Source organism: Heptranchias perlo, unplaced genomic scaffold (genome assembly GCF_035084215.1).
Source record: "Heptranchias perlo isolate sHepPer1 unplaced genomic scaffold, sHepPer1.hap1 HAP1_SCAFFOLD_533, whole genome shotgun sequence".
NCBI lineage: Eukaryota > Metazoa > Chordata > Chondrichthyes > Hexanchiformes > Hexanchidae > Heptranchias > Heptranchias perlo.
The window spans coordinates 110,001-119,495 of NW_027139552.1; positions in this window are offsets into that span (position 1 = coordinate 110,001).

Below are 9,495 nucleotides of genomic sequence, written 5' to 3' on the forward strand. Positions count from 1 at the left end.
TTAATAGTCGCCCAAGGGGGGTGATTGTGGGGTAGTGCCCGGGAGGGTGAGCTTTTAATTCGGCAGGAGGCATGTGGGGCCCTGGAGAACTCATCAACCTGTCAGTCAATGAGTTGTCACCAATGCAGTTGGTTAATGAGTTGCCAAATGTAAAGTTGGTTAATGAGTTGCCAAATATAAATTTGGTTAATGAGTTGCCACTTCAACTTTTCACTGCGGTTGGTTACAGTTAGTGTTCTCGGGCTTAATAGTCGCCCAAGGGGGTGTATAGCGGTCGATGGCCGTTGTGGAGTGCGTTTATTGTGGGTTGATTTTGACTTTGCCTGGCTGGTGGAATTTGTGGGAGGCAGGCAAGGGGATTGGTGTGGGTTGGTTGGCCGGAAGGGAGCTGCTTGCATTGGGGTGTTATCCTGACTTTGTTTCGCTGGTGAGAGTAGGCAGCGGCAGGCAGGCAAGCGGAATGTCGTGTGGGGTGCAGTGAGAGGTTGTAATGACGCTGCTTTGCAGCTGACCATGTGCCCTGATTTGTGACGCCCGTTTGGAGGCTGATATCTCAGGAAGGCCGAGGCCGATTTCCTCCGGGTATGGCTCGTTGCGTGCGGCAGGAGGAGGCGCAGCGTACGGTACCGAGCACTGGGAGGTGCGGTGCTGCCCGCCGGAGTGACAGCGAAAGGCTGCGCACCGCTTTCCGCCTGGTAACTCGGCGTCCGTGAGACCGACCGACTCCGCTTTATCGCCGGAGCTAGAGTGGGGCAAGGGGCACGGTTGAGTACCGGAAGGATGACGTTCGCACACGGGGAAGTCGAGTGCCGGGCCGCTGAAAGCGAGCAGGGTGCCACCGACTCTTCGGGCCCACTCGGAGGCTGATATCTCAGGAAGGCCGAGGCCGATTTCCTCCGGGTATGGCTCGTTGCGTGCGGCAGGAGGAGGCGCAGCGTACGGTACCGAGCACTGGGAGGTGCGATGCTGCCCGCCGGAGTGACAGCGAAAGGCTGCGCACCGCTTTCCGCCTGGTAACTCGGCGTCCGTGAGACCGACCGACTCCGCTTTAGCGCCGGAGCTAGAGTGGGGCAAGGGGCACGTTTGGGTACCGGAACGATCACGTTCGCATACCGGGAAGTCGAGTGCCGGGCCGCTGAAAGCGAGCAGGGTGCCACCGCTCGGGGCCCCGGTTTGTCCGTCCCACCCGGAGGCCCATATCTCCGGAAGGCACAGGCCGATTTCCACCGGGTACGGCTCGTTGTGTGCGGCCGGACCAGGCGCAGCGGACGGTACCGAGCACTCGGAGGTGCGGCGCTGCCCGCCGGAGTGACAGCGAAAGGCTGCGCACCGCTTTCCGCCTGCTAACTCGGCGTCCGTGAGACCGACCGACTCCGCTTTACCGCCGGAGCTAGAGTGGGGCAAGGGGCACGGTTGAGTACCGGAAGGATGACGTTCGCACACCGGGAAGTCGAGTGCCGGGCCGCTGAAAGCGAGCAGGGTGCCACCGACTCGTCGGGCCCACTCGGAGGCTGATATCTCAGGAAGGCCGAGGCCGATTTCCTCCGGGTATGGCTCGTTGCGTGCGGCAGGAGGCGGCGCAGCGTACGGTACCGAGCACTGGGAGGTGCGATGCTGCCCGCCGGAGTGACAGCGAAAGGCTGCGCACCGCTTTCCGCCTGCTAACTCGGCGTCCGTGAGACCGACCGACTTCGCTTTACCGCCGGAGCTAGAGTGGGGCAAGGGGCACGGTTGGGTACCGGAACGATCACGTTCGCACACCGGGAAGTCGAGTGCCGGGTCTCGAAACGGAGCCGGGTCGGCCCAATTTAAAACGGAGAATAGAGTGCTGCCCTCTGCGGGTGAAAACCTGGAAGTACGTTGGTTAATGATTTCCAGTTCACCCCGCTTGGTCAGGCCCACTCGGAGGCGGATAACTCCGGAACGCCGAGGCCGATTTCCTCCGGGTATGGCTCGTTGCGTGCGGCAGGAGGCGGCGCAGCGTACGGTACTGAGCACTCGGAGATGCGGTGCAGCCCGCCGGAGTGACAGCGAAAGGCTGCGCACCGCTTTCCGCCTGCTAACTCGGCGTCCGTGAGACCGACCGACTTCGCTTTACCGCCGGAGCTAGAGTGGGGCAAGGGGCACGGTTGAGTACCGGAAGGATGACGTTCGCACACCGGGAAGTCGAGTGCCGGGCCGCTGAAAGCGAGCTCGGGGCCCCGGTTTGTCCGTCCCACCCGGAGGCCCATATCTCCGGAAGGCACAGGCCGATTTCCACCGGGTATGGCTCGTTGTGTGCGGCCGGACCAGGCGCAGCGGACGGTACCGAGCACTCGGAGGTGCGGCGCTGCCCGCCGGAGTGACAGCGAAAGGCTGCGCACCGCTTTCCGCCTGGTAACTCGGCGTCTGTGAGACCGACCGACTCCGCTTTACCGCCGGAGCTAGAGTGGGGCAAGGGGCACCGTTGGGTACCGGAACGATCACGTTCGCACACCGGGAAGTCGAGTGCCGGGCCGCTGAAAGCGAGCAGGGTGCCACCGCTCGGGGCCCCGGTTTGTCCGTCCCACCCGGAGGCCCATATCTCCGGAAGGCACAGGCCGATTTCCTCCGGGTATGGCTCGTTGTGTGCGGCCGGACCAGGCGCAGCGGACGGTACCGAGCACTCGGAGGTCCGGCGCTGCCCGCCGGAGGTACAGCGAAAGGCTGCAAACCACTTTCCGCCGCCTCCCTCCGCGGGCGTGAGACCGACGGTCATCGGGTTTGGTTCCGCGGCTCGAGCAGGACGAGGGGCAGCGAACGGTACCGGAACGAACCCGGTCGCACACCGGGAAGTCGAGTGCCGGGTCTCGAAACGGAGCCGGGTCGGCCCAGTTTAAAACGGAGAAGAGAGTGCTGCCCTCTGCGGGTGAAAACCTGGAAGTACGTTGGTTAATGATTTCCAGTTCACCCCGCTTGGTCAGGCCCACTCGGAGGCGGATAACTCCGGAACGCCGAGGCCGATTTCCTCCGGGTATGGCTCGTTGCGTGCGGCAGGAGGAGGCGCAGCGTTCGGTACCGAGCACTCGGAGGTGCGGTGCTGCCCGCCGGAGTGACAGCGAAAGGCTGCGCACCGCTTTCCGCCTGCTAACTCGGCGTCCGTGAGACCGACCGACTCCGCTTTAGCACCGGAGCTAGAGTGGGGCAAGGGGCACCGAAGGGTACCGGAACGATGACGTTCGCACACCGGGAAGTCGAGTGCCGGGCCGCCGAAAGCGAGCAGGGTGCCACCGCTCGGGGCCCCGGTTTGTCCGTCCCACCCGGAGGCCCATATCTCCGGAAGGCACAGGCCGATTTCCACCGGGTATGGCTCGTTGTGTGCGGCCGGACCAGGCGCAGCGGACGGTACCGAGCACTCGGAGGTCGGGTGCTGCCCGCCGGAGGTACAGCGAAAGGCTGCAAACCACTTTCCGCCGCCTCCCTCCGCGGGCGTGAGACCGACGGTCGTCCGGTTTGGTTCCGCGGCTAGAGCAGGACGAGGGGCAGCGAACGGTACCGGAACGAACCCGGTCGCACACCGGGAAGTCGACTAGCGGGCCGCCGAAAGCGAGCTCGGTGCCCCGGTTTGTCCGTCCCACCCGGAGGCCCATATCTCCGGAAGGCACAGGCCGATTTCCACCGGGTATGTCTCGTTGTGTGCGGCCGGACCAGGCGCAGCGGACGGTGCCGAGCACTCGGAGGTCGGGCGCTGCCCGCCGGAGGTACAGCGAAAGGCTGCAAACCACTTTCCGCCGCCTCCCTCCGCGGGCGTGAGACCGACGGTCGTCGGGTTTGTTTCCGCGGCTAGAGCAGGACGAGGGGCAGCGAACGGTACCGGAACGAACCCGGTCGCACACCGGGAAGTCGACCAGCGGGCCGCCGAAAGCGTGCTCGGGTCCCCGGTTTGTCTGTCCCACCCGGAGGCTGATATCTGAGGAAGTCCGAGGCCGATCTCCTCCGGCTAACTCGGCGGGCAATGTGTCCCCCCCCTACCCCCCACCATCTTCGGCTGATTACCGTGGCTGGACCGGATCAAGGAGCAACGGAACCGTGCCAGAACGACGTCGGTCGGACGGCGTGAACTGATAGTGCCGAGGCCGGAAACCGAGCCGGAAATGTGCACCGATTTATTGGTCCCACTCGCAGGCCCATATCTCCGGAAGGCCGAGGCCGATTTCCTCCGGGTATGGTTCGCTGCGTGCAGCCGGAAGGGGAGCAGCGGACGGCACTGAGCAGCCGGAGGTGCGGCGCTGCCCGCCGGAGCTGCAAGCGAAAGGCTGCGCACCGCTTTCCGCTGGTTAACTCGGCAGGCCGTCAGGCCGACCGACTCCGCTTCAGCACGGGAGCTAGAGTCGGGCAAGGGGCACCGAAGGGTACCGGAAGGATCACGTTCGGACACCGGGAAGTCGAGTGCCGGGCCGCCGAAAGCGAGCTCGGGGCCCCGGTTTGTCCGTCCCACCCGGAGGCCCATATCTCGAGAAGGCACAGGCCGATTTCCTCCGGGTTGGGCTCGCTGCGTGCGGCCGGACGAGGCGCAGCGAACGGTACCGAGCACTCGGAGGTGCGGCGCTGCCCGGCGGAGGTACAGCGAAAGGCTGCAAACCGCTTTCCGCCTCCTCTCCCCTCGGGCGTGAGACCGACGGTCGTCTGGTTTGCTTCCGCGGCAAGAGCAGGACGAGGGGCACCGAGCGGTACCAGAACGAACCCGGTCGCACACCGGGATGTCGAGTGCCCGGCCCAAACCCGCTACCCCCCCCCCACCCGAAAGCGAGCCACGGTTTGTGGATTAAAAGTGAAGCGGCAAAGATTTGTAAAACAGCGTGAAATGATGAACCAGAAGCCCAAAGTAATGGTGGGAATAAAAGTTCCGAAATGTGAAATGGTGAACCAGAAGTTGTGTGAACTGTTTAACCCAAAGTGGCAAAAATGGATTAAAAGGGGTGAAATGATCGACCGCAAAGCAGGGCAAGCATTAAACAAAAGCAGCAGCATTTTTTAAAAAGGGACAAATGGTTTACCAGAATCCCAAAAGAATGCTCAGAGACTTAAGTGCCAAAGGGGCAAATGGTTAACCAGAAGCTGGGTGAACTGCTTAACCCAAAGTGGGAAAAAGGATAAAAAAGGGGTGAACTGATCAACCAGAAGTCGACAACAATGTGCGGCGATTAAGTCTGAAAGAGGGAAAGGTTGACCGGAAAGCAGGGAAATGATTAAACAAAAGCAGAAAAATTCAGTAAAAAGGGGCAAGTGGTGAACCAGAAGTTGGGTGAACTGCTTAACCAAAAGTGGGAAAGAGGATTAAAAGGGGAGAAATGTTGAACCAGATGTCGAAAACAATGCGCGGCGATGAAGTCTGAAAGAGGAAAAGGTTGACCGCAAAGCAGGGAAAGGATTAAACAGAAGCAGCAATATCTTTTAAAAAGGGACAAATGGTGAACCAGAATCCCAAAAGAATGCTCAGAGACTTAAGTCCCAAAGGGGCAAATGGTTAACCAGAAGCTGGGTGAACTGTTTAACCAAAAGTGGGAAAAAGGATTAAAATGTTGTGAAATGATTAACCAGAAGGCGAAAGCAAAGTGCGGCGGCGAAGTCCTAAAGGGGAAAAGGTTGACCATAAAGCAGGGAAATGATTAAACAAAAGCAGAAAAATTCAGTAAGAAGGGGCAAATGGTTAACCAGAAGTTGGGTGAACTGCTTAACCAAAAGTGGGAAAGAGGATTAAAAGGGGAGAAATGTTGAACCAGATGTCGAAAACAATGCGCGGCGATGAAGTCTGAAAGAGGAATAGGTCGACCGCAAAGCAGGGAAATGATTAAACAAAAGCAGAAAAATTCAGTAAAAAGGGGCAAATGGTGAACCAGAAGCTGGGTGAACTGCTTAACCAAAAGTGGGAAAAAGGATTAAAAGGGGAGAAATGTTGAACCAGATGTCGAAAACAAGGTGCGGCGATGAAGTCTGAAAGAGGAATAGGTCGACCGCAAAGCAGGGAAAGGTTTAATCAAAAGCAGCAATATCTTTTAAAAAGGGACAAATGGTGAACCAGAATCACAAAAGAATGCTCAGAGACTTAAGTCCCAAAGGGGAAATGGTTAACCAGTAGCTGGGTGAACTGTCCAACCCAAAGTGGGAAAAAGGATTAAAAGGGGTGAAATGATTAACCAGAAGGCGAAAGCAAAGTGCGGCGGCGAAGTCGTAAGGGGAAAAGGTTGACCAGAAAGCAGGGAAAGCATTAAACAAAAGCGGCAACATTTTTAAAAAAGTGGCAAATGGTTAACCAGAATCCCAAAAGAATGCTCAGAGACTTAAGTCCCAAAGGGGAAATGGTTAACCAGAAGCTGGGTGAACTGGTGAACCAAAAGTGGGAAAAAGGATTAAAAGGGGAGAAATGTTTAACCAGAAGGCAAAAGCAAAGTGCGGCGGCGAAGTCCAAAAGGGGAAAAGGTTGACAAGAAAGCAGGGAAATGATTAAACCAAAGCGGAAAAATTCAGTATAATGGGGCAAATGGTTAACCAGAAGCTGGGTGAAATGGTTAACCGAAAGTGGCAAAAAAAGATTTAAAGGGGAAAAATGATTAACCAGAAGTCGACAACAATGCGCGGCGATGAAGTCTGAAAGGGGAAAAGGTTGACCACATAGCAGGGAAACGATTAAACAAAAGCGGCAACATTTTTAAAAAAGTGGCAAATGATTAACCAGAATCCCAAAAGAATGCTCAGAGACTAAGTCCCAAAGGGGAAATGGTTAACCAGAAGCTGGGGGAAATGGTTAACCAAAAGTTGCAAAAATGATTAAAAGGGGTGAAATGATTAACCAGGAGGCTAAAGCAATGTGCCGCGGTGAAGTCTGAAAGAGGGAAAGGTTGACCAGAAAGCATTAAACAAAAGCGGCAACATTTTTTAAAAATTGGCAAATGATTAACCAGAATCCCAAAAGAATGCTCAGAGACTAAGTCCCATAGGGGAAATGGTTAACCAGAAGCTGGGGGAAATGGTTAACCAAAAGTTGCAAAAATGATTAAAAGGGGTGAAATGATTAACCAGAATTCGAAAATAATGTGCGGCGATGAAGTCCTAAAGGGGAAAAGTTTGACCACAAAGCAGGGAAAGCATTAAACAAAAGCGGCAACATTTTTTAAAAATTGGCAAATGATTAACCAGAATCCCAAAAGAATGCTCAGAGACTAAGTCCCAAAGGGGAAATGGTTAACCAGAAGCTGGGGGAAATGGTTAACCAAAAGTTGCAAAAATGATTAAAAGGGGTGAAATGATTAACCAGGAGGCTAAAGCAATGTGCCGCGGTGAAGTCTGAAAGAGGGAAAGGTTGACCAGAAAGCATTAAACAAAAGCGGCAACATTTTTAAAAAAGTGGCAAATGATTAACCAGAATCCCAAAAGAATGCTCAGAGACTGAGTCCCAAAGGGGAAATGGTTAACCAGAAGCTGGGGGAAATGGTTAACCAAAAGTTGCAAAAATGATTAAAAGGGGTGAAATGATTAACCAGGAGGCTAAAGCAATGTGCCGCGGTGAAGTCTGAAAGAGGGAAAGGTTGACCAGAAAGCATTAAACAAAAGCGGCAACATTTTTTAAAAAGTGGCAAATGATTAACCAGAATCCCAAAAGAATGCTCAGAGACTAAGTCCCAAAGGGGAAATGGTTAACCAGAAGCTGGGGGAAATGGTTAACCAAAAGTTGCAAAAATGATTAAAAGGGGTGAAATGATTAACCAGGAGGCTAAAGCAATGTGCCGCGGTGAAGTCTGAAAGAGGGAAAGGTTGACCAGAAAGCATTAAACAAAAGCGGCAACATTTTTTAAAAATTGGCAAATGATTAACCAGAATTCCAAAAGAATGCTCAGAGACTAAGTCCCAAAGGGGAAATGGTTAACCAGAAGCTGGGGGAAATGGTTAACCAAAAGTTGCAAAAATGATTAAAAGGGGTGAAATGATTAACCAGGAGGCTGAAGCAATGTGCCGCGGGGAAGTCTGAAAGAGGCAAAGGTTGACCAGAAAGCATTAAACAAAAGTGGCAACATTTTTTAAAAATTGGCAAATGATTAACCAGAATCCCAAAAGAATGCTCAGAGACTAAGTCCCAAAGGGGAAATGGTTAACCAGAAGCTGGGGGAAATGGTTAACCAAAAGTTGCAAAAATGATTAAAAGGGGTGAAATGATTAACCAGGAGGCTAAAGCAATGTGCCGCGGTGAAGTCTGAAAGAGGGAAAGGTTGACCAGAAAGCATTAAACAAAAGCGGCAACATTTTTAAAAAATTGGCAAATGATTAACCAGAATCCCAAAAGAATGCTCAGAGACTAAGTCCCAAAGGGGAAATGGTTAACCAGAAGCTGGGGGAAATGGTTAACCAAAAGTTGCAAAAATGATTAAAAGGGGTGAAATGATTAACCAGGAGGCTGGAGCAATGTGCCGCGGTGAAGTCTGAAAGAGGGAAAGGTTGACCAGAAAGCATTAAACAAAAGTGGCAACATTTTTTAAAAATTGGCAAATGATTAACCAGAATCCCAAAAGAATGCTCAGAGACTAAGTCCCAAAGGGGAAATGGTTAACCAGAAGCTGGGGGAAATGGTTAACCAAAAGTTGCAAAAATGATTAAAAGGGGTGAAATGATTAACCAGGAGGCTGAAGCAATGTGCCGCGGTGAAGTCTGAAAGAGGGAAAGGTTGACCAGAAAGCATTAAACAAAAGTGGCAACATTTTTAAAAAATTGGCAAATGATTAACCAGAATCCCAAAAGAATGCTCAGAGACCAAGTCCCAAAGGGGAAATGGTTAACCAGAAGCTGGGGGAAATGGTTAACCAAAAGTTGCAAAAATGATTAAAAGGGGTGAAATGATTAACCAGGAGGCTAAAGCAATGTGCCGCGGTGAAGTCTGAAAGAGGGAAAGGTTGACCAGAAAGCATTAAACAAAAGCGGCAACATTTTTTAAAAATTGGCAAATGATTAACCAGAATCCCAAAAGAATGCTCAGAGACTAAGTCCCAAAGGGGAAATGGTTAACCAGAAGCTGGGGGAAATGGTTAACCAAAAGTTGCAAAAATGATTAAAAGGGGTGAAATGATTAACCAGGAGGCTGAAGCAATGTGCCGCGGTGAAGTCTGAAAGAGGGAAAGGTTGACCAGAAAGCATTAAACAAAAGTGGCAACATTTTTTAAAAATTGGCAAATGATTAACCAGAATCCCAAAAGAATGCTCAGAGACTAAGTCCCAAAGGGGAAATGGTTAACCAGAAGCTGGGGGAAATGGTTAACCAAAAGTTGCAAAAATGATTAAAAGGGGTGAAATGATTAACCAGGAGGCTAAAGCAATGTGCCGCGGTGAAGTCTGAAAGAGGGAAAGGTTGACCAGAAAGCATTAAACAAAAGCGGCAACATTTTTTAAAAATTGGCAAATGATTAACCAGAATCCCAAAAGAATGCTCAGAGACTAAGTCCCAAAGGGGAAATGGTTAACCAGAAGCTGGGGGAAATGGTTAACCAAAAG